The 16,062-nt window shown below is 56.0% G+C and overlaps 1 long non-coding RNA gene across 5 annotated transcripts; it reads right to left on the bottom strand.

Annotated features, from left to right (window-relative positions):
- Positions 1-3,538: 3,538 nt before the first annotated feature.
- LOC136993182 (uncharacterized) lies at positions 3,539-15,849 on the bottom strand. 5 transcript variants are annotated; one of them, XR_010885411.1, is made up of 10 exons: positions 15,695-15,849; positions 15,098-15,162; positions 14,374-14,571; positions 11,160-13,695; positions 9,005-9,132; positions 8,056-8,241; positions 7,049-7,230; positions 6,765-6,953; positions 6,267-6,350; positions 3,539-5,785 (listed from the first exon to the last, which is right to left on the bottom strand). It is a non-coding gene; the product is annotated as an uncharacterized lncRNA (long non-coding RNA). The 5 variants fall into 5 exon arrangements; XR_010885410.1 differs by having other exon boundaries at positions 6,765-7,230; XR_010885414.1 differs by having other exon boundaries at positions 3,539-3,771; positions 6,765-7,230.
- Between the last annotated feature and the right edge of the window lie 213 nt (positions 15,850-16,062).

Here is a 16,062-nt window from a genome sequence, read left to right as displayed (position 1 = left end):
GGCCTGCACAGACCCTCACACTTCCCCTTGTCCTCCCCATTGCCAAGAGGAACAGCCCCAGCCCCTGGGGACAACCCTGCCTGGTCACACCAGAGAGGGAAAACACTTCCCGCCCTGTACCAGGGAAAAACAGGGAATTTCCACTGACCCCAGTGACCTACGGGGACTCTCACGTGAGCAACTCATGTCCAGACATAGCGGGCCGCTGCTGCAGGGCAGAGAAGGCACAGGCACCTGGAAGTACAGCTGCTGGCCTGCCACAGAGCACAATGCGAAAGACTGCTGGGAACTCTGCTGACAGAGAACTGCACCTCCTGCCACCTCGGGAGGCACAACAGTCTCCCAGAAGGCCAATATGGGAAGACTACACCTCCCGGCATGCCCTGCAGACTAAAACGGCTGCCGGGAAACCACTGCCAGAAAACTATATCTCCCAGCATGCCCTGCAGACTAAAACGGCTGCCGGGAAACCACTGCCAGAAAACTATATCTCCCAGCATGCCGTGCAGACTAAAATGGCCGCCCGGAAGCCCCGTGCAGGAAGACTACTGCTCCCGGCATGCCGCGCAAAAAAAAATGGCCGCCCGGAAGCCCAGTGCCGGAAGACTACCACTCCCGGCATGCCGCGCAAAGCAACATGGCCGCCGGGAAGCCCAGTGCCGGAAGACTACCGCTCCCGGCATGCCGCGCCAAACAACATGGTCGCCCGGAAGCCCAGTGCCGGAAGACTACCGCTCCCGGCGTGCCGCGCCAAACAACATGGTCGCCCGGAAGCCCAGTGCCGGAAGACTACTACTCCCGGCATGCCGCGCAAAGCAACATGGCCGCCGGGAAGCCCAGTGCCGGAAGACTACCGTTCCCGCCATGCCGCGCCAAACAACATGGTCGCCCGGAAGCCCAGTGCCGGAAGACTACTACTCCCGGCATGCCGCGCAAAAAAAAATGGCCGCCCGGAAGCCCAGTGCCGGAAGACTACCGCTCCCGGCATGCCGCGCCAAACAACATGGTCGCCCGGAAGCCCAGTGCCGGAAGACTACCGCTCCCGGCATGCCGCGCCAAACAACATGGTCGCCCGGAAGCCCAGTGCCGGAAGACTACCGCTCCCGGCGTGCCGCGCCAAACAACATGGTCGCCCGGAAGCCCAGTGCCGGAAGACTACCACTCCCGGCATGCCGCGCAAAGCAACATGGCCGCCGGGAAGCCCAGTGCCGGAAGACTACCGCTCCCGGCATGCCGCGCCAAACAACATGGTCGCCCGGAAGCCCAGTGCCGGAAGACTACCGCTCCCGGCGTGCCGCGCCAAACAACATGGTCGCCCGGAAGCCCAGTGCCGGAAGACTACTACTCCCGGCATGCCGCGCAAAGCAACATGGCCGCCGGGAAGCCCAGTGCCGGAAGACTACCGTTCCCGCCATGCCGCGCCAAACAACATGGTCGCCCGGAAGCCCAGTGCCGGAAGACTACTACTCCCGGCATGCCGCGCCAAACAACATGGCCGCCCGGAAGCCCAGTGCCGGAAGACTACTGCTCCCGGCATGCCGCGCCAAACAACATGGTCGCCCGGAAGCCCAGTGACGGAAGACTACCGCTCCCGGCATGCCGCGCAAAGCAACATGGCCGCCCGGAAGCTCAGTGCCGGAAGACTACCGCTCCCGGCATGCCGCGCAAAGCAATATGGCCGCCCGGAAACCCAGTGCCGGAAGACTACTGCTCCCGGCATGCCGCGCAAAAAAATGGCCGCCCGGAAGCCCAGTGCCGGAAGACTACTGCTCCCGCCATGCAGCGGCAAACAACATGGCCGCCGGGAAGCCCAGTGCCGCAAGACTACTGCTCCCGGCATGCCGGGAGGGGTGCAGCGCTCCGTGAGGTTTGACCCTCTGGCGATTCCGTTCCGTCCCGCCCCTATCCCCCCCCGCCCTCGGGACCCGGATTCCGCCGCAAAGCCAGGAGCGGCCCCGCGATCCCCAACACCGATCCCGGACTCCCCCTACACCGCCGCGACTGGCCCCGGGTCAGCTCCGACACTGCCACCACAGCCCCGGCGCTCCCCCTTCCTCCTCCCCGCCGGCACCACCACAGCCCCGGCGCTCCCCCTTCCTCCTCCCCGCCGGCACCACCACAGCCCCGGCGCACCCCCTTCCCCCCCGCCCCCCGGCACCACCATAGCCCGGCGCACCCCCTTCCCCCCCCCGGCACCACCATAGCCCCGGCGCACCCCCTTCCTCCCCACTCTCCATGGCCCCAGTGCACCGCTCTTCCCCACCACGTCCTCGGCCGGCCCCCACTGCCCCGGTGCACCGCCATCCCCGGCCCCGGTGCAGTTTCTCCCGGCCCGGTGCGCCCTAGTTGTGCCGCGTTGCCCGGGACGCTCCCGTCCGCTGGGACCCCCAGCACGTGGGGGAGCCGCAGCCCCGAACGTGGACACCCTCATCCTGCTCACCTCCTCTGCGGTGCAGCCACCATGCTGGTCCCAGCAGACGGTGCTCAGCAGCAGCTACTTTTTGCCAAACCAGCCCCAGCACAGGCTTCCCCCAACTGCAGCCCCTGCCCCAGTGCATGCCTACTGTTGCCATCAGCCCCACCTGGGGCTCATCCCACCCCCCTGCCCCCACCTGGGGCTCATCCCAGCCCTAGGGCCCACAGCTGCAGCCCATCAGGAACTGGGGAGGGGGAATGGCCATCAGCCCCATCACAGACAGCTGGGGCTCCCAGGGCAGCAGAGGCACCCCCACTCCTGAGAGCAGGTTGCAGAAAGCTGAAGGGAGACCCCTGGGGTGGACAGAGAGGAAAAGGGAGTATTCAGGGGACAAGAGAACAAATCCAGATCTGTGGGTGCAACAAAAGTAAAAAAAAGGCAATGACAGAGCAAACAGAGTGACTCTGGGGGCACCAAAAGGCAAAGGGAGGCCCTGGGGCACACCAAGAAGCACCCAGAAAACTCTGGGACAGGGGAGGAAGCTAAACAGAGAACTTTGTGGCATGCTACAAAGCAAACACAGGGCCCCGGGGCACACCAAAATGCACAGAGGGGGCTTGGGGGCAACCCAAAATGTGAATTGAGGGGTCCTGAGGGCATCAGAGGGCAAACCAAAATACAAATGAAGGGCCTTGGTGCACACAAAAGGGCCCATAAGGCACATCACAGGGCTCAATGTGGCTGATGGGACAGTGCCTGCAGGCTCCCCCCATCCTCATGGAAACTGTCTCCCAGCTCCAGGCGCACAGGCCCCATCCCCAGACACACAAGGGACACTGCGAAGTGCTGAAAGCAAATCTGGGAGCAGCCTGGGGGCCTCACACAGCCCTGGAGGGGCCCTGGCTGCTCCCAGGATGATGGGAAACACCCCCAAGAGCCCCGAGGGTCAGGCAATGCAAGGGAAATTCCCCACAGCCCTGCAAACAGCACTGGGTTCCCTGAATACCGCAGGGACGCCAAAGTACAAGGGACTTGCAGACCAGCTCCCAGCACCAGACACAATGTGTAACCTCCTCCCCTGGGCATCATCTTCAGGCAAAGCGACAGCGGGAAACACAGACATGAGTGCAAAGAATAAAGCAACTGTTTATTGTTTTACTGCACAGAAACAACACCTGGGTGCAAGTCTGCCATGCTTCCCCTTATCCTGTGACACCTGAAGAGTCATGACCGCACCAGCGTTCATCCGTCCATTGGAGAAGGGTCAGCTCCTGCTGCTGCCCTTGACGTGGCAGGTGTCTGAGTAGCCAACAGCCTACCCCCTCTGCTTTTTCCTTCAGGCATAGGATCCGGCTCTGAGAGTTGAGAGGAAAATGCCTGATCTCGCCTGCCTGTGCTTCTGCCCTACCCCAGACTAGAGCCCTGCAGGACACTTTCACAGCGCTCAGCTCACCCATCACATCACCAGTCTCGGTGTGATGGGCCTGCGCCGCATGAAACCCAGACCTCAGGTCAGCGCACAGAGCTGAATGCTGGGTACAGGGGAAGGTTACAAACCCCCAAGAAGGGTTTGCAGCCTGCTGCTTAGGCTTCAGGGCTTAGAGTTTATTATCCAAGGATTTAGCCCTTTTCGGTTATCAGCAAGCTGTAAACCCTGCACCCTAAGTGACAAACTGCAAATCTTGGAATCCAAATGGTTGCCAAGGCTTTAAAATTTATGGATGAAGTTGGATTTTAAATTCTGCGCCCTGATCGCTAAATGAACAAACTGTAAACTCTGACTGATAAAGACTGAGCCCCACAAAATAAAGTAATACACCATAACCCCTGAGTGACAGACCCTCAACAACAAACTAAGCAATAAACCTTAAGTGAAAAACTTCAAACCCTCCGCTTTAAGCAAGAAACACCAAAGCATCCATGAGCATGAGAACAGTACAGAGAAGCCAAGGGGTTTTGCCCACAGCTTAAGAAGCTTCCCCTTCATTTAGAAGGAAGACACGCACCAGAATCATGTTATAGTTGCTGTTTATAGGCCTGGTTTTAACCATCATTCAAACGCGAGCATGTGCAAGAATCACGCCACAGGACTGCACTAAGCTGCACTTCCACTGAACCTACCTGAAACACCACAAGCACGAATTCATCTCTGTTACAGACAATTAATATTTTTGTTCCTCTCAGCTCCATGGGCAAACATCCACAGCCAATGACACCAGTAACCACCGAGGGCAAAATCACCTTCCACCTCCCAGCCCTGCTCACATACAGTGCAGCCCCAGGACTTAGCTGTGTCCATGCTGCAAGTCAGAGCTCGTCCTCCATGGATGGCCACAGATCTCCACAGAGCTCCCAGCTGTGACAATGCTCATTTGACTGCCGAACTATGCTTCAGCCACCTGCAAAGCGGCCAGAACGGTTACTGAGCGGCCAGGCAACTGCACAGCCCTCCTAGAACTACTCCCTAGTCTAAGGCCCGGAATTGTTTCCGCAATTATGACTGACCCTCTGTGCTCCTTCAGTCACCCTCTCTGGCTCCGTTTCATCACAGGGATGTCACAGCAACCCTCACATGCAATCAGGCTCGCTCAGTCACCTGGCCACCTCCAACCTTCGGTAGATGATCCTCCTCAGGGAAACTGCCACTGACAGACACCCTCAGAAAGCGCTGTCCAGCCAAGGCAGGATAAAAACTAAGGCCTCCAGAAACTCCAAACTCTGCAGAGACTGAGCTGATGGGAAACTGACTCTGGCCGGGACAGTGCCAGGAGGAGGATTTTGCTTCACTCGCTCAGGCTGCCTAGTGGACAACACAAGCGGCCCAAGTCAGACAGACCCTGCTGGAAAGCCCTATGACACGACAGCATGCCAGAAAGCAGAGGCGAGCGCAGGCTCCTGGAAGAGCAGCAGAGCAAGGCTGACGTAGGGAAGACGCCGGTTTGCATAAAGGCAGACCTGACAGAAAAGCGGGCTCGATGCCAGCGCCGCGATCACGACTCGAGCTGCACCGCGCGGCAGCCCCATCTGCGCGCAGGCGGCCAAGACGCAGGAACCGCAGGCCGCGCCGACGAGCGGCACAGACGACCGCAGCAGCTCCGGAGCGCCCTGCCACGAGCACCCGTCCTAACACCCGAGTACTCGGAGCCTCTGCTGCTCTCTGCCTCCGTGACACCTTCCTTCCCCAGGAGCCTCTTTGCTGTCCACCGCATCCCCGGCCCACTAGTGCTCCCCCACTGCACATCCACAGCCCCGCGCCTCCGCACGCAGAGTCGCTGCGGAGGGGTCTCACGTGACCCGAGCCAGGCAGATCGGTGGGACCCTCTGGGCACTGCTGATCATCTCTGCCAAGCGCCAACCGCCTCTTGGTGCCTGCCACACCAGACAAAACACAAAGGAACGACAGACCTTCAGCTGGATGCAGGGCCAGGGAGCACAACGGAAGAAAGGAGGGAACAGAGCGCTTGGCAGATGGATGGAGAAAGAAAGAGAAGGAGAGACACCCGGCCCCAGGGTCAGGGCGCTGCACAAAGGAACAGACGGAGAGGCATCGAGGGCCACACAGAGGGATGGAGGGCTGCACAGAGGACCGGGGAGCAGAAGAGGGAAAAAGAGGGACACGGAGGTGGACAGAAGAAGAAAGAGAGGAAAGAAGGAAAGGGGAGGCAGACAGAGGGACAGGCAGCAAAAGAGAAGGGGGGAGAAGTGGACAGAGGAACGGGGGCTGGATGAGAGGGACAGGGAGCTGGTCACAGCTTCAGTACCCGCGGCACCTAGTTTTTCCACGCTCTCCAGTCTTCCTCGCTCTTTCCCGTCTTGTGCGAAAACCCTCCCAGACCCCTTCTGTACTCACACGCTTCCTTAAAACAGTATCGCCGAAATCAACCAAACGGGCTGAGCTGCTCCTCTTCCGCTTGCTGGCCCTCAGAACGTCAGCCTGCAAATGAATCAGACCACCAAGGTCACCGGCAGAGTCTCCTTTTGGAGCTCCCCCCCCCCCCCCAAAAAAAAAGCTTTAACGACCATCCCCTAACCTGGGAAAATGCAGGTCCTCCCTTCAGCACTGTAACAGTTTTTATTCCGGGGTCCCAAGTCGCTGTTACGACACTAAGCGGCAAAGCAAGGCAAAGGCAGCTGGGGTCACAGCTTACCCAACCAGCCACGAAAATTCTTATTTGAGGCCTCGCTGCTTCTTCCAGGTAAACACACCAAAATAAAGCTCCCAACAGGCAGCTGAGGCTTCACGCAGGCCTTGGGGCCCTGCTAGCAACAGCAATGCCGTAGCCACTGGGCTACCAGGCGCTATTCCCCCCCTCCCCTGCTGGTCCGTGAATTGCAGCTTATCACTCACGAGTCCGGTAAGGATGCCGCCGACCCTCCTACGGCCGAGGGCTCCTCCTCAGGACCAGGCAGAGAACCTTTCCGCCGGCATTTGGAGTCTCCTGGCCGCTCTTGACACCTGATAACTTGCAAAGGGCTGAGGGCGGGAGCCTGTAGTTCTTCACGGCAGCATACAGTCGTTCCCCGATGTTCTGAATGCCTAGCATTAACACCATTTATAAATACAAAAATACTACCGCTATAGGGCATAAAGCCAAGCTAAAATTTCCGCAGCCAAAGAAAACCTCTTCGTGCCTGACAGAACGAGCCATGTGCATCGGCGCCTACAGCTCAAGGCTAGCGACCCCTCCCGGGCGACGTTCTTCTGGCAGGCTGCGTAGCTGAACTCCTCCGTCTTGCCTAAGAGTCTCTGCCGCGACATGACGCAACTTTGCCAGCCAGCGCTTCTCAATGGAGGCATAGTAAAATCCATCGCCCTACAAAAGCATAGAGCAAAGCAAAGCAAAGCAAAAAAAAAAAAAAAAAAAGAAAAGAAAAAAAAGAAAAATTCAAAGCTCTGCAGAAAATCATAGGAACCCAAAGTTGTTTCTAAGCACAAAAGCGGATCTAATACACACACAAGCAAAGTAAACGAGAATACGCAAGCCACAAATACCGCTTCCCCCAACCCCTCTTCTGGAAGTTATGATGACAGTCGGGCTTGCTGTGAAGGGGAAGTTAGACTAAGTAGCCGCTAGAGATTAATCTTTCAGAAACCTTCCACGTCCACGTTTTTGGCACAACCATGCGCTGTCAATTCAGACACGCACAAGAAGATCCGCCGTTTGCACAGTAACCCCCCCACCCCGCGCGTTAGGATTAGTGTCCCCTGTGCCACTTGGATAGATGATACTCCGCTGTCTATTTGCTTCCCTGACATTAGCTACTACAGAGGGAATTGAGCAGATGGGATTGCCTCGGTGCTCTCAAAGGGAAAAGTCTCAAAGACAGTTACAGACCAGACTGCTGCTAAACAGTCTTTCTCACAGCTGGAGAATTTCGGTTGTGGCCCCAAAGGGGATGTGAGGATTAATTAACCCGGGGGTGCGCTAACCAAGCCTTCCTGAAAGCGATCTCTTAATTTTACAGTTCAGACACTTCTGTCTCTCTGTCTCTTCAGAGACTCTGGCCACTTGACCGCCATTCCCCCAGGATAATAGTTTGCTGTCTTGTAGGTCTTAAAGCACGATGCCTCGTATACACATAAAGTCACACGCGCAGAAATATACGTACGTAGCATACTTTTCGTAATGCGTACAGACCTTCAGACCTTATATGTTGGTGATCTATTATTCCGATCACTATTAATGGTGCTCTTTCCTCACCAGGAGGAACGGGCTTTCCCTTTTTGGGCGATGGAGACAGCTCTCAGTTGGTTCCGTTTGACTTCATTACTTCAGCTTGCTAACGTTCTTCTGGTCTCTTCAACTTCAGCCATGGCAATCAATCTAAAAATTAAATATGACATCTTTCCCTTTCTACATATGCACGTACAATAACAAAACAAAACAGAAACAACCAAAGCAAAACTAAGGCAGATACAGCAAACAACATCCACGGGGTGGGAACGGGTTACTTAGTCCTCAGTGCTGCCTTCGGGAGGCCGAAATAACTAGCAGTCATTATCAAGAGTTACCCTAGTTACCCATGCCAGAACACCTCCTACTGCAGCAGGTTCTGCGGCTATCAAGGGTCCCCTAAACTGCATTTTTGCTTCCTTGTTTCATCCCATCCCTTCGGTATTAATCACCAAAAAACTGCTTGTCCAGCTTTTCTCTTCGTCAGCATTTGCTACTATTGGTTCCATCTCTGTAGCAAAGAGAGAACCTTGCATTTTATGTGCCGTGAAACACTTAGATTTATACATGTTCTTTTTCTCTTCACTGTGTTCTTTTCTTTTCTCTTTCCTTTTCCTTAAAGGAAAGGTCTTAATACAGTACCTTGCGTCATACTTTACAGGGTAAACAGTTTGGAAACATGACGTACAGCAATTCGGGCTAGGTTATTAGACAGGCAGGCACATCACCTAATACTTACCTACGCCATCTTCCACGAAACCTGATTTTTATTCTGCTTCAGTATTATCATTCCTGTTCAGTATCCTTTCTCAAACCCTTGTATACACACACTTAACTGACAAGCCTCTCAGTCCTTAGCTACGTGGAAGAATGATAGCACTTGATTTGCCCGTCGCTGCTTCAAACCTATTACCTTTTTGATATAGCTCCTAAATTCCTCTTCCACTTGGATGCTGGCCTCACAGGTGATGACCAAAATCAACAACTGGATCACTAGGTCTAGCTGCTTCTCTTCAAGATGTCCCCCTTCGGTGGACTACCCTGCCAAAAAAAACAAGACGACTGACGAGGCCGTGAGGGTATCAGATCTTTGGACCGCTTCTCCAAGGCTTTCCAGGAGATTGACATAACCTGCTTCTCTTCACGTTACTCAAAGCCACGTTCATCTATTACCTAAGACTAAACTGTTTCTATTTTAAGAGGGGATTGCTGTTTGTTGAAACTTTATACACAGTCCATAACCCGCTACGCATCATCTCTCGCCCCTTAGGCTTTTGCAACACTTTCGGTAATTAAAGGTGGGAATTAAGAGCACCCATTGTCCTATGGGCTGGAGTAAGTCATTTCTCCTGCTCTGAGGAGGTGCCTAAAAGCCATGCTGTTTTCTGTAGCATCACTGGGGCTTCCCATAGCCCACCAGCGTTCTCTTAGGCTCTTCCCAAGCCCTGTATTTTTTTAAGGTTATTCCTTAGCCTGCAATTTTATGTTAACGTTCTCCTTAGGCACTGTGCACAGCACAATTATCCCAGACCAGCCACATTAACAGAGGCTTCTAAGAGGTGTCTTAGAAGAAAAGAGAGAGAAGTCTGTTTGTCATCTGTGCACCCACCCGTCAACATTCTTCACTGAGAAGTGCTGTAAATTCCCTTTTCTCTAAAGTGGGACCGAGTCAAAGGGGAGACACAGATTTCCCCCCCCCCCCATATTTATTAGAACATCTCACTACTGTGGGCACTGGGTCTGGGAGCAGTTTTAGGATTGCTTGGGGCTTTGGGACACCAGGCTGCTGTGCCACTGCTGGAGACATCCAGACCCCTGTGCAGCATACGTGCAGCTCCCCTGTGCCTGGGGAGCCATCAGAGGCAAAAGAGGTCCCATCACCACGTACCGCACTGGGGAAGCCCGTGGCTTTGGGGCAGCTGTACAGGAGGGAGCAGGGCTCAGCGGGGCTTTCAGTCAGTCAGTGCCCGCGTTGGCTGGCGCCCACAGTCTGTGCCTGGGGATGGGGGAGGCCTCCGGGTGCCTGGGAGTGTCGTTCTCCTATCCATCTTCTTGCCTGCCTAGCCACAACTCTCAAGGAAATAACCTGGGGCTGCACTAATCGTACCTGACTCAAAGTGGCCTTCAACCTGCTGGGTCCAGAAGTTTTAAACCTCCTCGGGACTCACCAGCACTCTTGGGCGTGCCTGCCGCGACAGGAGCCGTCCTCCCGCGGACGCCGCGCCACAAGCCCGCTCCGGGGCCCGCCCGCCCCCCCCGCTCCGCAGGGCCGCGTCCGCAGGGGCGAGCGCATGCCCCGGCCCGCGATGGGGAGGACCCGGGGCCCTAAAGGCGACACACGGAACAGGGAAAGTCCGACTCGCGCTCCAGCACACCCTGCCCCGCGCTCGCGGCGCGGCGCCGGGCCCCAGCCCCCCCCTCGCCCCGCCCCGCCCCGCCGCCGCCCCGCACCGACGGCCGCAGCGGGCAGGACACAGCCCGCCGCCCCCCGCTCGCCTCACCGGGGCCCCCAGATCCTCGACTCCGGGCGGCCTCGGCCCTCACCCGCCGCCGCCGAGCGAAAACGCCGACCCTGCTCGCCGCCATGCTGCTCCCCACTGCCGCGCATGCGCTGCTCGCCGCGCATGCGCCGGCCGCCAACGGACCGCCGCCGCAGCCGCGGCCCGGCGCTCAAGCACCGCGCATGCGCCGACTACGGACCGGCTCGAGCGGGAGGGGCGGGGGGGGTGCAGGGGGGAGGCGAGACCCGCAATGGCGCCCTCGCGTGCTCGCGGCGCGGCGCTGCAGCCGGGCGGCTCACGCGTGCGAACCGCAGCCCGCCGCGGCCCCGCGGGACTCCCACCGAGCAGCGAGCGCCCCGAGGCTGCCTGTGTCCGTGCTCGTGCTCGTGCTCGTGCTCGTGCCCGAGAGAGCGGCGGGGATCAGCGAGCAGGCTCTGGTGCTGCCCTGATGAGAGGGCACCGTGGATCAGCTCCGAGACGGCACCGCCCGTCCCCGCGACACCAGGAAGCACCGATAAGGAACAGCGTTCTGCGCTACCGGGCGACGAGCACGGCCCATTCGCTTACCCGTTGCCGGAGCACCGGGGAGTAGCGGCGAACACGGCGACACGCGCCGGCTGGCTGCGGTATTCTTTGTACGCGGGGAAGGGCAGCGGGGGCTGCAGTACTGGCGCGTCGACAACCGAGGGCAGCAGTGAGCAGGGGAAAACCAGTGCGCATGCGCTCGCCTTACGGGTGCAGAGCTGCGTATCGGACAGCCGTGAGGGCGGCAGGACGCTGTGCGCACGCGCGCCCGATTCGTGTGCAGTACTGCTTTTTCGACACCCGAGCGACACATGTCCGGTAAGGACCAGACACAGCGGGCCACTGCTGCAGGGCGGAGAAGGCACAGGCACCTGGAACTACAGCTGCTGGCCTGCCACAGAGCACAATGCGGCCGGCTGGTGGGAACCCCGCTGACAGAGAACTGCACCTCCCGCCACCTCGAGAGGCGCAACACGGTCTCCCAGAAGGCCAATATGGGAAGGCTACACCTCCCGGCATGTCCTGCAGACGAAAACGGCTGCCGGGAAACCACTGCCAGAAAACTATAGCTCCCAGCATGCTGTGTAGACTAAAAGGACCGCCCGGAAGCGCAGTGCCGGAAGACTACTGCTCCCGGCATGCCGGGGTGGGGCGGGGTGCCGCGGCGCTCTGTGAGGTTTGTGGCGTTCGCTCTGTGGCGATCGCGTTCTGTCCCACCCCTCTTCCTGCCGCCCGCCCTCGGGACCCGGATACCGCCGCAGAGCCCGGAGCGCGGCCCTGCGATCCCCAACACCGGCCCGGGACTCCCCCGACACTGTCCGCGGAGGGACTGTTTTTTTTTTTTAGGAACGCGACGGCAGCTGCGAGCACGGCGGGAAGCAGTGCGCGTGTTGCGGGTGCCGTTCTGCTTTTTCGACACCCGAGGGCAGCGGTGAGCCATGTTAAGCCAGTGCGCATGCGCGAGCCGCTCTGTGCAGCACTTGCCTGTCATCACCCGAGGACAGCGGTGAGCGCGGCTGTGAACTAGTGCGCATGCGCGCAGCGCCTCTCCGCAGTGTCGGTGGTCGTCGCCCGTGGGCAGCAGTGAGCGGGCCGCGGGCGGGGGGGTGTGTGGAGGTGGCGGCACCGCGCATGCGCTGTTCGCCCGGCTGTAGTCCTGGTTTGTGATCAGGCGAGGGCAGCACCGAGCCGCGTTACAGCCGTGCTGGGCTCGCACGGAAGAGCAATACTTCAATAGCAGCCGTGATCATGACTTCGCATCCTGTAACTATGTGCCAACACGCAACTTCAGCGCTGGCCTTTGGAGATATTTCACTGCCATCGCCTCATCTGATCTACCGTTACTTACAGTGCCTGCTGCGAGGCACAGAGTCTCTGTATTTTGTACTCAAGCCGTTTCTACTAGAGGCTCTAGTAATAAAGCTTTCATTTGAACATCATTGCAAAATACTCTACAGACAAGAAATACTCAGAGGCTGCATTAAAAAAAGAAAAAAAAAAAACCACAAAACTTACTTAATGGGACAATTTGCAACCATTAACCAGCAGCAGTCTTCTTTAGGACTTTCAACTTCTTGCCTTTATTGATTGTTAAACAAAATAAATAGCCAAAGGAAAGCTGCACTATTTTCTCAATGGACTGCTCAGTTTTTATTATTAAACAGTAAGAGATGTTTGCACAGAGTACGTCTACCACGCTAAAGCCTGAAAACATTAGTATTCCGATCACCTTTTGTGGTGCTACAGGAAACAAGCAAAAAAGGCTTGTTCTGTTTTCAAAGTAGCTGGACTTTTCTAACAGTGATCACAGCCTAAAGGCTATTACTACGTGAAAAAGACTAATGGCTCGACCACCTATGTGCCACTTACCTGGCTTGATTACTAACAGGTATTAGTAATGAAAGTGCATAGCCTTCTATAAAAGGTAAATACTGTCTTTTCAAAACTTCCAGTGACTCCACAGAATTGTCATTACTTTTGATTGGTAGCCAGCTTCTTCTAATCCAGCTGCGAGAAACAATTTGCCTTCAAGTCAGAACTTTCTGCTCCCCAGGGGTTAAAAGGAGACCTGTCATTCGCTGCTCTCTCTCAAAATGTACAGTAAGCCCTAAAGTACAGGACAAGACACCTTCTCTAAGGAAGCTGGCTACTATGTCTCCTTCGCTGCAGGTCTCTCTTAGTATCGTGGTCCATTCAACAAACAAAAGAGTACGATAAATGTTTTAATCTGCTCTAAGTGCTTTCATATAAGAGAACACCATCAGAATGAGTTATTACGGGATTTAGTCTTCACTACGCACGCTACCCCAGTGCCATGGACTTGCTTTAGAGGATCGGTAACATACACGTTTTTGCACTAACATTCACGGAATGAACAGGCACTCGGTCAGGTAGGATTGTTCATAAAAAACACGCTGACAACATGTTGCTGGGGAACAAGCCTAGACAAGCAGTTCTTTACTCTGATCCTTTGGCTTACGTTTCTTCGGCTGGATGCAGTCAAAGGTGTCTTTTTCACGTCCCGCTGTTGGGGCCTCCCCAGCGATTCCTGCAGCAACTCCCCCCTCAGCAGAAACAACTGAAGAAGAGAGAGAATGGCACTCAATCTTTGGGCCAAAAATAAAACTCTCTAAAACAGAGTAGGTGGGCCAAAGAGGTAACTTCTCTGTGCCACAGAGTTGCTTGCACATATGTAGGCTGCCTCTCCCTGCTATAACGGTATCCCATATGTGGGGTTTGCTGCGGTGAAATAAGTGACTTGTTGATGAACTATGTTGTGAGACAATGACTGTGATAAACGATGAAAAGTCCAGAAGGACTTGAAAGACGTAGTAAATTTTAACCTGAACCTTGAAGGAAGAACACCAAGGACGGATGGTGAACCTTGAAGGAAGAACGCCAAGGACGGATGGTAAAGGAAGAACGCCAAGGATGACTGGATTGTTTATCCAGGATGCAGAGCATCGCCAAAAGATAAATGGACTGAGAGTTTGGGATGTAAATAGCATTAAAGACCAGCTGGATTATATTAAATGTCATATTGATAAGCAAATAGCAAACTAGGTAATTAGTAAACAATGAATCAGCATATAGAGTCAGAATATAAAAGTGTGATTCTGCTTACAATAAAGTGGACATGCGTAGCATTCATACTGAGTGTATTGCCGTGTCTCGTCTTCACTGCAACACCCATACCAGCAAGGACACAGTGAAAAATTTCGGGAACTACAGTATTTACCAGAAGCATTTCCAATACCTTGAGAAAACAGTTGAAGGACAGGCTCACGCAGGGCGTGTGACTGGAAAGAAAACTCTGCACAAAGGCCTAAAATGACCAGCCCAGAGCGTGGATCCCGTGGTCTCCAGGAGTGCAGGAGTTCTCATGTTCTTCTTGAATATATCGCTGCCAGTGAAACACAATACACTGCAGTAATACTGACTGTTGGAGGTAAGCCTGGAATAAGAGTGAAAGAAAAGTACACGTTGAAGACAAATATGAAGTTACAAGCCCCTTGCAATTCAGACACACGCTTCTAGGTTTACCGCCTATTTTAAAGGCGCACCTTCTGGAATTATGTACAATTTATTTTCCCAGAAGCCTGAGACAAAGATGAAATGCATATCAAAGACAGGTACAGCATAACTGCTCTGGCCTATAAATTACTGGTTTCAACCACTGCACAGTTAAAGCGCTAGCATTCCTGCCAAGAAATAATGTCAAAGCAGAATGATGAAGTAGGTCATAATTCTGAAACTGGACATAAAGGAGCCCGTTTGGCAGTCACGAGTTGAAATACAGCATTCTCATTCTCACTAATAACCTCCCGTAGAGACTGGCAGCTCTACACTGGCTTCTGCACTACACAAAAGAATTAGATACTGGGCAGATGCCACATCCTGAACATGGAACTATGGATCCGAAGGCACAGATTTAAATGAATGCCTGTGACGTACCAGAGGTCTAGCGTATTTACATTTACCGTATATCAGCTCTCCTGTGTGGACAGGCTGTTCCATCTTCTTTATTTGTTAGCTGACAGAGGCCCTATGAGAAAGCAAAGAAAGGAAGAAATTCAAAATGAAATTAAACAGATTAGAGGTGGCCTCAAAGGGTTTGCTCGATCTCCCCCCACCCAGCCAAACCACCTTTGGAAAGGCACATCTCAAAATACATGTAGTTCTGTGATCACTGCATTCCTGAGAGCCTAATAGTAGATGGTGCTTGTTAAACAGGAATGAAATTGTAAAACAGGTGTTTAACAGTCTCACAGAGATTTATGGCACTTGAAGGAAAAATGTTTCTTGCAGCTAGGTTTGAAGAAGCTGGGAAAGGCAGGGCCGGGCGGCTCAGCCCTATGCGGCCCGGCCCGGCCCGGCCCCGCGCGGCCCGTCATGATCCCTCACGGAGCAGGCCGGGCCGCAGAAACGCCCCCATCAGTGTCTTCCTGGCACCTCCGCCTCCACGCAGCGACAGCCCCTCGTGCGTGCAACACTGCCACGGCCGCAGCCTCCCGAAGGGCCGCGCCAGCCTCCCCGGCGCCCCCGAGCCCTCGGCGCCAGGCGGCCCCGGCCCTCACCCGCCGCCGCAGAGAAATGCGCCCGACCAGCCGTCATGCTGCTCCGGGCAGGGCGCATGCGTGCCCGCGACGCAGCGCTCTTCCGGCAGCGAGCGCGGGCGGGAAAGGCAGAGGGCGCCCCCGCGCGCTCGCCGCCGGGGCTGCGCCGGCCGCTCCTGCTCGCTGGCCGCGCCGCGGGGCTTCGGCCTCCCGGATTCCGCATGCGCACTGCAGCCGGACCGGCTCACAGCCGCGGCGGCTCGCCCGCCCGCGGCCGCATCGCGCCTGTGGGCAGGCGCCGGCGGGGGCGGAGGGGCCGCGGGCGGGATGACAGCGTGGGCGGGGCCGGCCGGGGTGGCAGCGCGGGCGGGGGAGGCGCGGGCGGGGCG

This window comes from Apteryx mantelli, chromosome 12, assembly GCF_036417845.1.
Source record: "Apteryx mantelli isolate bAptMan1 chromosome 12, bAptMan1.hap1, whole genome shotgun sequence".
Classification (NCBI taxonomy): Eukaryota; Metazoa; Chordata; class Aves; order Apterygiformes; family Apterygidae; genus Apteryx; species Apteryx mantelli.
The sequence above is the reverse complement of the archived record's forward strand: the minus strand, read 5'-3'. Positions and strand labels throughout refer to the sequence as shown.